Source organism: Thamnophis sirtalis, unplaced genomic scaffold (assembly GCF_051295495.1).
Source record: "Thamnophis sirtalis isolate CommonGarterSnake01/CBP01778 unplaced genomic scaffold, rThaSir2_p1.2 scaffold_15, whole genome shotgun sequence".
Classification (NCBI taxonomy): domain Eukaryota; kingdom Metazoa; phylum Chordata; class Lepidosauria; order Squamata; family Natricidae; genus Thamnophis; species Thamnophis sirtalis.
The window spans coordinates 13833370-13845165 of NW_028261395.1; the positions used below are offsets into that span (position 1 = coordinate 13833370).

Below are 11796 nucleotides of genomic sequence, written 5' to 3' on the forward strand. Positions count from 1 at the left end.
AACGGGTTATCCTGAACAAGGCGACTGGGCGCGACTCAGCGGAAGCAATCAGAGAGGCAATATATGTTCTTTTTGACGTCCTAATTGCCCGGATGTAAGCTCTGATGCTAGATGTTAAAAGTGCTCGGACCGACTCGGATTTTCTGGATCTCCATCGGTGCTCTAGGCATCTATTTCGGCGCATCATCTCCCGGAGTTTCTCAGTAAACCAAGGAGCCCTCCTGGATCCACTGCCTCGGAGCGGCCGTAAAGGCGAAATCCGGTCAACAGCCCCCGTTGCTGCTGAGTTCCAAGCAGCAACCAGAGTCTCCGCTGGACTGCGGGCGAGAATATCAGGAATAACCCCAAGCTCCGTCTGAAAACCCGACGGGTTCATGAGTCGCCTGGGGCGGAACCACCTGGTCGGTTCCTCCTCCCTACAGTGGGGGTTTGGTCTCCAAAAGTCAAGCCTCAGTAGGTAGTGGTCTGACCATGACAGGGGTATGATCTCACTACCCCTCAGACCAAGATCACAAGTCCACTGCTCCGAGAGAAATACGAGGTCGAGCATGTGACCCGCCGAGTGGGTTGGGCCCCGAATTACTTGGGTCAAGCCCATGGCTGTCATGGAAGCCATGAACTCCAGCGCTCCATCAGAGTGTTCACCGAGCGAAGGCAAATTGAAATCCCCCAGAACCACGAGCCTGGGGAACTCAATTGCCAGCTCGGCTACCAACTCGAGGAGCGAGGGGAGGGCTGCTGCAACGCTGTTGGGAGGCAGGTACGTTAACAGCAAGCCCACTTGACCCTTGAGGTCCAACTTCACCAGCAGGGACTCACACCCGACAAGCTCCGGAGCAGGGATCCTACGAGGTACTAGAGACTCTCGGATAACAATGGCCACACCCCCACCCCTTCACTGAGCTCTCGGCTGATGGAGCACCTGAAAACCTTCTGAGCACATCTCTATGAGGGGGACTCCTCCCTCCGGGCCCAGCCAGGTTTCAGTAATACATGCCAGGTCTGCCCTCTCATCTAAAATTAAATCCCGGACGAGAGGAGCCTTATGAACTACAGACCTGGCATTTAGTGACAACAGCCTGAGACCAGGGTCCTGATTATTCGCGCCATCTGGCCTTGGAGTGGGACTCATAGGGCCGGAAGGAGGGATCTCTGTAACATAGCGAGCCCTCCTTCCCCGGTAATGGCCAGTCCTAAAGTCCCCGCCATATCTGCCCCTCCCTGTTACGACCGTAATGCTCCGGCCCACTCCCGTGTCCGTAATTCCCCCAGCCACCCCAATGACCTCCGCGTTCCTCGGCAGGTCCTCCGAATCAAACACACTCATTCGTTCACCCAAGCAGTCCCCACGTAATAATTAAAAACACAAAATACAACAATAATAGGTCAATAAAAGTGGGATCATTCACTCAATCACATGCATATCCCATGCATATCCCATACGAAAGGAAGGAAGAAAGAGAGAGAAAGAAAAGAGGGGGAAAAGGAAGATTGCGCAGCTGTTAAAAAAGGTGCAAGTTCAAGTAGTGCAAATGGCTCTTAACGTTCAAGATAGTTAAAGTGGCTGAAACCCAGCAATGGTCCAAAGGAGGCGTACAAGGGAATATCTCGTATCCCCCTCTCCTGTAAGTCTGGGAAGGTCCAAAAAGTCTGGGGCAGTTGAGGGGAGCAGAGGGCCTTCTTACACACTGTGAGCACCCCCACTCGTCCAGGGTCCAAAGCACTGCAATGAATGGGATTAAACAAGTGCTGTCCGAAACAATATTCCAGAGACAGTCACGAATAATGATAGTCAAAGCGACTGAGACTGAAGCAGCAAGTTCAGAGGCCCTGGAATTACAGTTAAAGGAGACTGAATGTTCTGAAGCCCAGCTGGAAAGGAGCCAGATAGCAAGCAGAGGGGGTAGAAATAGGCTCCACAGCAGCGATGATGGGTTGGAGGAGAAGGAGAAGGAGAAACTCACCCAGGGAAGAGGTCCAGTCAAGCAAAAAACGGAAGAAAAAGGAAAAGGTGGCAGCATTGATGTAAAGGCTGAATCAAACAGCGGGGGGAGGGGCATCCGGCAGGGCCATGGCGGTGGCAAATACAGCCAGCCACCAGATTCGCCCGTCCTCGGTGGGTGCCCAGGTCATTCTCCTCCCCTTCAGGGCGATGGCTGTGCAAAAGGGTCTCCAAGGGCTCAACAGGCCGGGCATGCGAAGTCAGAAGATGTCGCAAGCCCCGAGGGCTGGTAGAAAACACCGCCATCATCCATATACCGCCGCCGCCATCGCCATCAAGCGGCAGAGTTCGCTGTGAAGCCGCTGACGGTTGCGCGATCTGGAATCGACCAAGAGTGAAGAACTCCCCAGCAAACTGGCCTCTTCGGGTCCCCCAGATCTCAATCATCCCCGGGGACCCATCCAGAGGGTTATGCCGCCTGCTTGTAAGGTTTCCCAGCATTTTCTCCGTCAGCTTGAAACGGAGCAAGAAACGGAGCAGCCATTCCGAGCTCGCACATGCGCAGAGGGGGAAAATTCCTCCTCTGAACAATGAATAAATAATAACTGCAGTGAACCTTGATTATTGCTTTTTTGGCTCCTGCATTTGATTCCAGAAAAAACTGGTGTCAGGAGTGGGATTCCCAATCTTCAATCAGCAACCAGGGGCAACAGTGGGGAACCCCTTAGGATGAGTGTTGTGAGACTATCCCATGTGCTTTCCTGATGCAACATAAAGGCATCATTTAGGAATGTATGGGAGGCCACAGTCTGTGTCTATGAGTCTAATCTTAATCTGGGGGGCGTTGTTGGCTGTTTGTGGTCCCTTCCATCCCAATTCTCAGCCACGCTGGCCCTGCCGTGAGCTCATCTGAGCAATGGTCAGGGGTGTCAAAGAAGCCAGGGGGAATTTGGCTTCTTAGACTGGAGGAACTGGAGGGGCTCAGTGTGACCTTTCTGTGTGGAAGAACGGAGTCTCACCCAGAGGCTCCTACAGAGATTTCCTACAACAGGTAATCCTCCACTTATACCACAGTTGACTCCAAAATTTATGTTGCTATCAGAGACAGTTAAGATAATTTTGCCCCATTTTATGCCCTTTCTTGCCACAGTTGTTAAGTGAATCACTATAGTTGTGAAGTCAGTAATCTGGTTGTTAAGTGAATCTAGCCTCCCCATTGACTTTGCTTATCAGAAATATCACAAAAGGGGCTCACATGACCCCACCCCGGACACTGCGACCATCATAAATAGGAACTCGTTGCCCAGCATCCAGATTTTGACCATGGGGATTTTTCAGTGACTTTGTTTCAACTTCGAACAGTTACTAAATGAACTGTTGTAAGTCAAGGACTACCTGCACTGTCTCTGTCTCTTGCCTGCCTTCATTGGAGGCCCCAAAGAGGAAGAGGAAGAAGAAATGGAAAAGAGGAGACACAAGGCAAGGCTTCCCCAGGAGACCCCCAGGGGCTGCTGACCCTCCTCTTTTATTCAGTTTCCTTTTCGCAATGCTTCCATCAGAGGTGGGTTCCTTCCGGTTTGGACCAGTTCAGCCAAGTAGGTAGTAACCTGGCCTGTCATGCCCCTGAACTGATTCTCTTGGCAGTGCCATAGGCGCCTCCATCTTGTTTTTTCTTCTGCGCATGCACAGAAACATTTTTTTAGTACTGCTCATGCACATGTAGTGCACATCAAGTGCCACACACAGCACATCCCTGAGTAAACTGGCAGTAGCAGCAGACGGAACCTACCCCTGGCTTCTACCCTCACCTCAAATTCTGTCTATTCCATTTGCACCAAGAATTCACGGAGTGTCTGTGCATGTGCAGAGTGCAAAACTGCAAGTTTCAGTCAGCAGGAACCATGAATCCTTGAACAGGATGAGAGGTTTACCAAGAGAATTGAGAGCAGCCCTGGGATCCAGATGCCTCAGAGGAGAGAGAGAAAAGCCAGAAAAAGAGGCCATCACCCAAAAAGTATCAGCCATGCTGGTCACACACAAACCCAACAACACACTCAGCCCAGAAGGAGCAACACACCTTGAAAGGCCGGAACCAAGATCAGGACATTATTATTTCACCATTAGCCAAAGGCCTCTCAACAGTGGTGATGAACCGCTCGGATCCTGAACCTAAGACCTTCGCCCTCTTCAAGGATCTGCATGCAGATTAGCAAAAGCACCAAAGATGGGAACGGCAGTCTCACAACTACACGCTTCTCTCACACAACTCAAACAAAAGAAATGAATAACGGAAAAGGAGTGTTGGACCATGAGAGCCGCAGTGAGATTTTATGGACTCCCCAAGATATACAAAATAGGAACATTGTGGGAGACCCCTCCCTACAACTGGGCTCAATGACTGACACACACTTAAGCTTCTAACCCTCCCTCTCCTTGAACAGCACAGTCACATCATCCACACCAGTTGTGAGAAAACTACCAGGCTTCAATGTGGCTCCTGGTGAGATCATGGCCTCCCTTGACGTAGTCTCCCTATTTCCATCCCTCTCTCCCCATCCACCATGCAAAGGAATAGATAGAAAACTAGAAGAGGACAACACAGATCAGAACAACACAAATCAGGAAGCTGCTCCAGTGTTGCCAACATCTCTTCTTCACTTTCAAAAAGAAAATGTAGGAGCAAATAAAAGGGGCACCCTTGGGATCCCCAATATCAGGAGTCATTGCAGAAACTCCTGCCTGAATGAGAACACTGTGTATTTCAAAACCACACCTACATTTTAGTGCCGCTTCACGGTTGACCTGTGTATCATCATCAAAAGAAATGCACTGAAAGGCTTCCATACCCCACTGAACTCCATCTTCCCACACAGACAATTCACAATGGAGGAAGAAACAGCCAGACAATTGCCACTTTTAGATGTCCTTCTCCACTGGCAGGAAGATGGAAGTCTAGAAACCATGGTTTATTCCAAGGCCTCCGACACTCTAGGCATTCTTAGTTTCAACAGGACCCACCCACTGCCACACAAAAAGATTTGTGTCAGAACATTATATGGCAGGGCGAGAACCCACTGTAGGACCCAGTAAGCTAAACAACTGGAGATCAGGTTCCTACGTGAACAATTCAGGCATAATGGGTATCCATAGATAGATACAAGATGTCTGCACAACAAACAAAGGAGAGAAATGAAGACGGTACAAGACCAACTATATGGTGCATCCTGTCATACATCAAAAACATTTTGGAAGCAACAGAACACAGCTTCCAAGCTCTGCAAGTGGGTATCATATACAATCCAGAGGCTACCATATGAGGATAAATCACATATTGCAGAGTTTGCTTGGAGGTGGGGGATATTTCTAATTAATCTACCGGATCCCTTGCATGGATTGTCCCTGTGATCACGTATGACAGACAGGGAGGAAGTTAACCCCCAGACTGCAAGAAGACAAGCAAGAGGTCAGTTGAGGAGACCTGAACTAATTGGTAGCCTCACATTGCAATGAACAAGCTCATACATTCAATTTTGCAGCTACTAAGATTGTTGGTGAATCTACAAAAACAGCCAGGGAAATGATTGAAGCCTGGGAAATGGGGCCCTTGTCAGTCAACAGGAGTGCTGATTTACCACCAGTTTACCAGGTACTTAGGAGCTGAGAGGAACCAAAAGCCAAACGACTTAGTAGTTGGCCATCAATACCACCAATCAACAAATAAAAAGCCACACACAACTAGGCACCACATAAATGCTATCTACAGAAGAGCTCAGAGCACACATTCTGGCAGAAAGAAATTTCCTCAGGATGGGTTCCAGAACGAGTCCGAAAGCTCAGAAGACTCAACCTCTGGTCCCTGTGGCCGACTCAGATCGGATCCTGCAATCTGAACTCTTTCAGAGGAAAAATATGACAATTAAAAATGTAGAATAATGTGCTGTATAAGTATTCAGGTATAGCTCGTCCATGAAAATTTATTGATTTATCACTTTTACTGTTTCTCATATACCCAATAAATGGCCGACAGATTGTTTCCTGTAAGGAGAAACTGCTGATTGTTACAGCAGAAATAGAAAAAACTGAATTGTTATACACACAGAGAGACACACACAAAACACACAGTTATGTTTATGTTTTTTAATTTAAGAAAAAGTTTCATTTTTTAAGTAAAAAAAAAGTAAGAAGGCCAACTTCTCTCTGTTCTTCATAATTTACAGGAAGACCATGGAAATTTCAAGGCTGTTGTCAGAAAAAGAGGAATCCCAGTTGCAGAACAAGGAGCTTGTGGTGAACAAGATCCAACTAATTGCAGAAATGGAGGAGCTGTACAAAGATTTGGAAGACAAACTGAGCAAGTAAGCAATTTAAAATGAAGATTAACAACAGCAGAGATCCAAGCCCATCCTCCCTTGCCCAGAATGTATTCTCCTCTACCATTGGCCCTTTGATTTATGACCATTCATTTAGCAATGGTTGAAAGTTATGACAAGGCTGAGAAACACAACTTAGAAGCAGATCATTACAGCATCATTATAGTCACGGGATTGCAATCCAGGCACTTGGCAACTGGCTCGCATTGAAAATAGTTGCAGGGTCCCAGGGTTACGTGGTGACCATTTGCAATCTTCTCAGGGGCTTCCAACAGGCCTTGAGAAGGGAAGCCAATGGGGAAGGCCAATGGGGAAGGTTGCAAGTCATGGTCAGGTGAGGTCTCACTGGACGACAATTTCTCTGTCCCAATTGTGGTTGAAAGTCAAGGACTTCCTGTACTGTGTTTTTCTAAAAGGAAAAATCAATTTGTGGGACTCCCCAGAATATCATTAATTCCTACTAAAATTGCTGTGGTTGGTTGATGTCTTTGACAGGCAGTGAGACCCCCGGGTTGAAACCCCTCCTCAAAACCCACCCTGGGAATGTCTCCCTGGTTCCCCAGAGAAGCTGGAGGGAGATTTTGGTGAAGCAGGAGGGAGTTTCAAGGATGCCCTGTTCCTGCCTGAACCGGATCAGAATGAGCACATGACTTGCATATGACCTCAATTAAAACTGTCATAAATTGAGTCTGCTTCAATCTGATGACTGCAACAACTGATAGCAGAAATTCCAGTCCCCTCTGTGGTCGTAAGTCAAGGACTGTCTGTGAATAGAATTGAGAAGGGGGGATTGGCCTGAATTTTGAACCAGGCAATAAGTCTGCCATGGGCTTTTTGGACCTTTGGTTGCCCAACGCAGGTCACCTGGGGAAGGTCTTCTCCATCTGGGCCTCCAGGGCAGGACTGCTGGGCTGCATCTTCCTCCCCAAATGTTGCATGATTTTACTAAGACTGGACCTGAGGACAATGGAATATCTAATAGTAAAATTTAAATAGAAAACCTTAAGCCCCTGGATTTTTATTCAGGAATGTAATTTCATGTAATGGATTTCAAGGAACCGAAAATGCCCTTGATATTCCATAGTTTGGGGTGTATATATACAAAGCTATCTGCAGAGGGAAGATTTTATGACTCTAGTTTGAATCAGAATAGAGTTGAAAGGAACCCTGGAGGTCTTCTAATCCAACCCCCTGCTCAAGAGGAGACCACATACCATTCCAGATAGGTGGCTGGCCAGTCTTTTCTTTAAATACCCCAGTGAATTAAAAACTACAATTTTAGAAAAAGATAAAACACAGAAATTTTTTCCTTTTCTACTTCATCTGACAGTGTACTGAGGAGTCCTAACCAGCGCTTTCCTGATCTCCTAAGAGCAGTGGGGAAAGTGAGGCACAGAGATGGTGAAATCAGAAATCCTCCTCCATAATTGCCCTGGAGACCCTCTGAGGTCCTTCCTGCCCCCTTTTCTCTGGGATCCCTTCCTGGGGATCATGAGGAGCCTCCGATCCTTCCTAGCCACCATGGGATCGAGTGGAAAAGGATCCCCAAAGGAAAGAGATCCCTGCATTGGCCATGATCAGGACTCAGAGGGGACAGGAGACCCACATTCTGCACAGGGAAGACGGATGGTCGGAGAGAGGAGGGAAGGGATCCATTTGTGCCAAAGCGGAGGCTCCTCCCCTCAATGGAGACCTCAGACACAACCCCCCCCTCCCAATTTTCTGGGCTGCTCCCTCATCCCCCATCAGGAAAGTCAAGAATGACCCCTGAGAATTTCTGGAGTTGGTACATTCCAACGACTGTTTGCCTGGCCAGAATCCCCCTGTGCAGGTGGATCAGACCGAAGAAGCAGCAAAACCTCCCAACTAATAAAAAATATAACATGTTGCCATGGCAACGTCTCCAGGCATCCATCTTGACGTTATCAAAGAATGGAATAGAATGGAATTAGAATAGAATAGGAATAGAGAAATGAAGGAATAGAATAGACTTTATTGTCACTTTAAATGTAGACTAATGGGCATACATTAAAATGAAATTTCATTGCATACAGCTCTCAAAGGGTCAACACCTTCAAGGGTGTTAAGTGAATCACCACTGTCATTGAGCAAATCACACAGTTATTAAGCAAATCAGGCTATGGTTTAACAACTCTGGCTTCCCCAATGCCTGAAATTGACAAAAAAGGTCAGAAATTGTGATCAGGTGACCACAGGGATGTTGCAGCGGTCGTAAGTGTGAGTACAGGTTGTCAGACACTTTATCTGAGGCTGTTGTAACTTTGAAGCATTATTAAACATGCGGCCATAAGTCGAGGACTGCCTGTAATGGACCTGGGTGGGGAAAATAAAAGCTTTTAAGTCTCCTGCATTTATCAGAGTTCTGGGAACTCTGATAAATTTTCTCACTTTATATGTGATTCACAGCAGCATCAAAACGATAAAGATATATATGCAATCAAATCAAAGGTTAATAAATTTTCAAACCAGGGTGCCAATCTAAGGAAACTTTCAAGGCCTCTGATTTAGTTTTAATCGTTATACTTTAGATGTTATTTGATTTGAGTTTCTGCAGCAAATTAGACAAAACTTGTGGAAATAAATAAAATGCTTTGGGCTATTGCATTTGTTGCTTAAACTTAAAAAAAACACCCATATCTATCCAGCTTTCTTCTTCTCATTCGTTAAAGTATCTAATGCTAAAGTTACCCTCAATGTCCTCCACAACTGGAGGTGCAGCCCCCCTCAGGGAGACCCTCTCTGGGTGGAGAGGAGTGGATGCCTTTTCTCCTTCATGGAAGGAATTCCCACCTGGGACAGAATTCCCTCCTTCGCATTTAAAGGGCTCCCTGATCCTTCTGAGGCCAGGCCTGGATATGAAGCAGCAGCAGCCTCCAGCCAGAAGAAATGTAGAAATGGGGGACAGAGGAATTTCAACTCTTAACATCTTCCAATCTGAGTTATGTGGGCCGCAGAGGGTGTTGGGTCTATTGGGGTGAATGGGGAGGTTTGCAGGGGCCACAGAATTCCCCCCTCCCCCAGGAATAACCCACCCTCCCCCAATGGCCTTCTTTCCACCTTCCTTCCTTCCTTCTCCCCATCAGTTGGGCTCTTTTGATGAAAGAGGTTTTTCACCTCTGGACCAAAAAGACTTTGGAATCCAATATTTCCACACATTCTGTATTAGACAGCATCTCTCCTTCTCAGCTGCCCCGTCTACCTCCAACGTCCCACCTCACAAGATAAATATCAAGGGAAATTAAGGAAAGCGTGTCATTTTAATGAAAGGAGTCGGTGAGAGGATCCAGGATAGAGAAGAGAGGGAGGGGAGATGGAGGGCTGAGAGGGAGCTGAGTGATCCACTTGATCCCATTAACCTTGGAGAGAGATAGTCAAACGTCATCTCTAGTGTTTACAACAAATTACTTCAGTCTTCCTGGTTCCCCCTTTCCTCTTACCAACACTCCCCTCTCTCTTCCCCCCTTCCCAAGTCATTCAGCACTTTGAGAACATTCTGTGTGCTCAGTTCTCCTGGGAAACTTGGGGGGGGGGGCTTCCCTACGTCTTTCACACACCCCATTTTCTTTTTTTATTCCACAGACTTTGCCTGAGACCTCCCAGGGTCTGGCTTGCAGCCCCTTCCTACCGAAAGGTCCACAGCTGCCAAAGGGGCACCCCTGGCATCTCTCCACAGCTGGATCAAAGATTGTGACATCATAGCCCGTGTCACAGTACGTCTCCTGGGCTGCCCTGGGCCATCCAAGGGGGCTCATCCTGAGTGCTGAAGGCACCCACTGAAAGAGCCTCCCCCTATGACGATGGCAGGAAATTTCTTCAGACGAATGAAAAGCAGGTCCGCAAATAGAGGTAGGATAAAATTAAAAAGAAGAGACATTACAATCCTTGACTTGTAGAATAGTAGAATAGTCATTAGTCAACCCTGGGCAATAAAACAGTTGAGAAGAGGATTAATAAGGCATCTTCAAATGCTACATTGCAAAATCCAGACAAGAGACACAATTGTATGAAATTTGGGTGGATTTTATAGTTTATTTCAATAGCAATAGACCACAATATGGTAGTATTTTAAATATATGGTAAATATGTGTGCAATCCCCCCCCCCTTTTTTTTTTTACTTTTTACTACATCTTGACTGCCTAGCCATTGTGGGTGTATGTTATTTATATGCTTACATACCAGAATGGTTTATATTATTTAAGCATTGTTCAATTCTTTTTTAAATGGATGTTTCATTTCATAATTAGTCCAGTCTCCATGTTGGAACTGATTGAACCTCGGTGCATCTTAATATTGCAAATGAACTTGCCACGAATAAGCGTTTCTCCCCCTCAAATTCTGTTCTGGGAGAAAACGGCTATAATGGAAAACAAGAATTATTTCAGGTGTAAGTAACTTTATCGAGAGGACGAACATGTCAGCAAACAGTAGCAGGCTGTTCAATCTCAGGCTCTAAAAAGTGGGGTTGAAAAGGGAAAAGACAAATTATGCCAGCAGAGACTGCAGCTAGATTTTTTTCTATTAAATGCTGGTTTCAAGACAGAAAGAGAGAGAAGAATATCAAAAGAAACCTTTTATTCAATTGTGTGAATTTCCATGAAAGTGTGAAGAGTTTAGATGCCAGAAATATCAGTTGGCACCTAATATTTGAGAATAAAGAACCCAGATACAACTTTTGTTATAAAAAATGATGTTTTTAATTGTGGCCAATAAATTTGACTTTTTAAAGAAGTCTATTTTTTTCCCAGTGGTACCAGAGGAAAAACTTCCTGAAATAACCTGGAAGGTAACAGGATGGACTGAGGTATGTAATACCTATTTAGGGGGTTTAGTGAGCTCCTTATCCTCCTTGTATAGTTACTTTTATATGGTTGCAAAATACATTATTTTTTATCTAATGTTATTTATAAACTACTCAAGTTAGTTTTCTTTTATTAGAAGTAGCAATTTTAGGTTTTTAAACATAAGATTTAGATTTTAGATTGTGAGTTCTGGAACTTATCAGTGTCTATTGACCCAATGGGAGTCTGTTTTAAAATCTCTTAAACCACCTAAGGCTGCAGAAACAAAAGCTAAGAGCAAAAGCAAAAGGGGCCTTGAAAAGAACATTTAAAAGGAGGCATAAGTTGGAAATACAGTTGTGAGGAAACCCTAAATGCAACATGGCAGCAATGACTCCCAAACAACCAACCATAAAGGACTTATTCCAGATAATGGAGGTGGCAAGTAAGTCTTCTTCCTTTTTTGCTCTTTCCCCCGCATAACCTCTGTAAATAAGCCCTGCTCCTTGCTGGAGTGGGAGGAGGATGACTGCCTTTCTCTAGAAACTGAGGCTCCATTAGGAGAGAGAGGGGAGAACTAGGACAATACTAAGAGCAATCTTAAAGGAGACTTGGATTTGGTTGCCAAGATTTGCCTCCTGACAGCACAAACAGTTCAATATTTGATCAGCCTTTGGAAGCATG

The 11796-nt window shown here is 45.9% G+C and overlaps 1 long non-coding RNA gene across 1 annotated transcript; it reads left to right on the forward strand.

The window, feature by feature from the left end:
- Positions 1-6186: 6186 nt before the first annotated feature.
- LOC148042484 (uncharacterized) lies at positions 6187-11160 on the forward strand. The gene is made up of 3 exons (XR_015695142.1): positions 6187-6646; positions 9913-10179; positions 11080-11160. It is a non-coding gene; the product is annotated as an uncharacterized LOC148042484 (long non-coding RNA).
- The last annotated feature ends 636 nt before the right edge of the window (positions 11161-11796 follow it).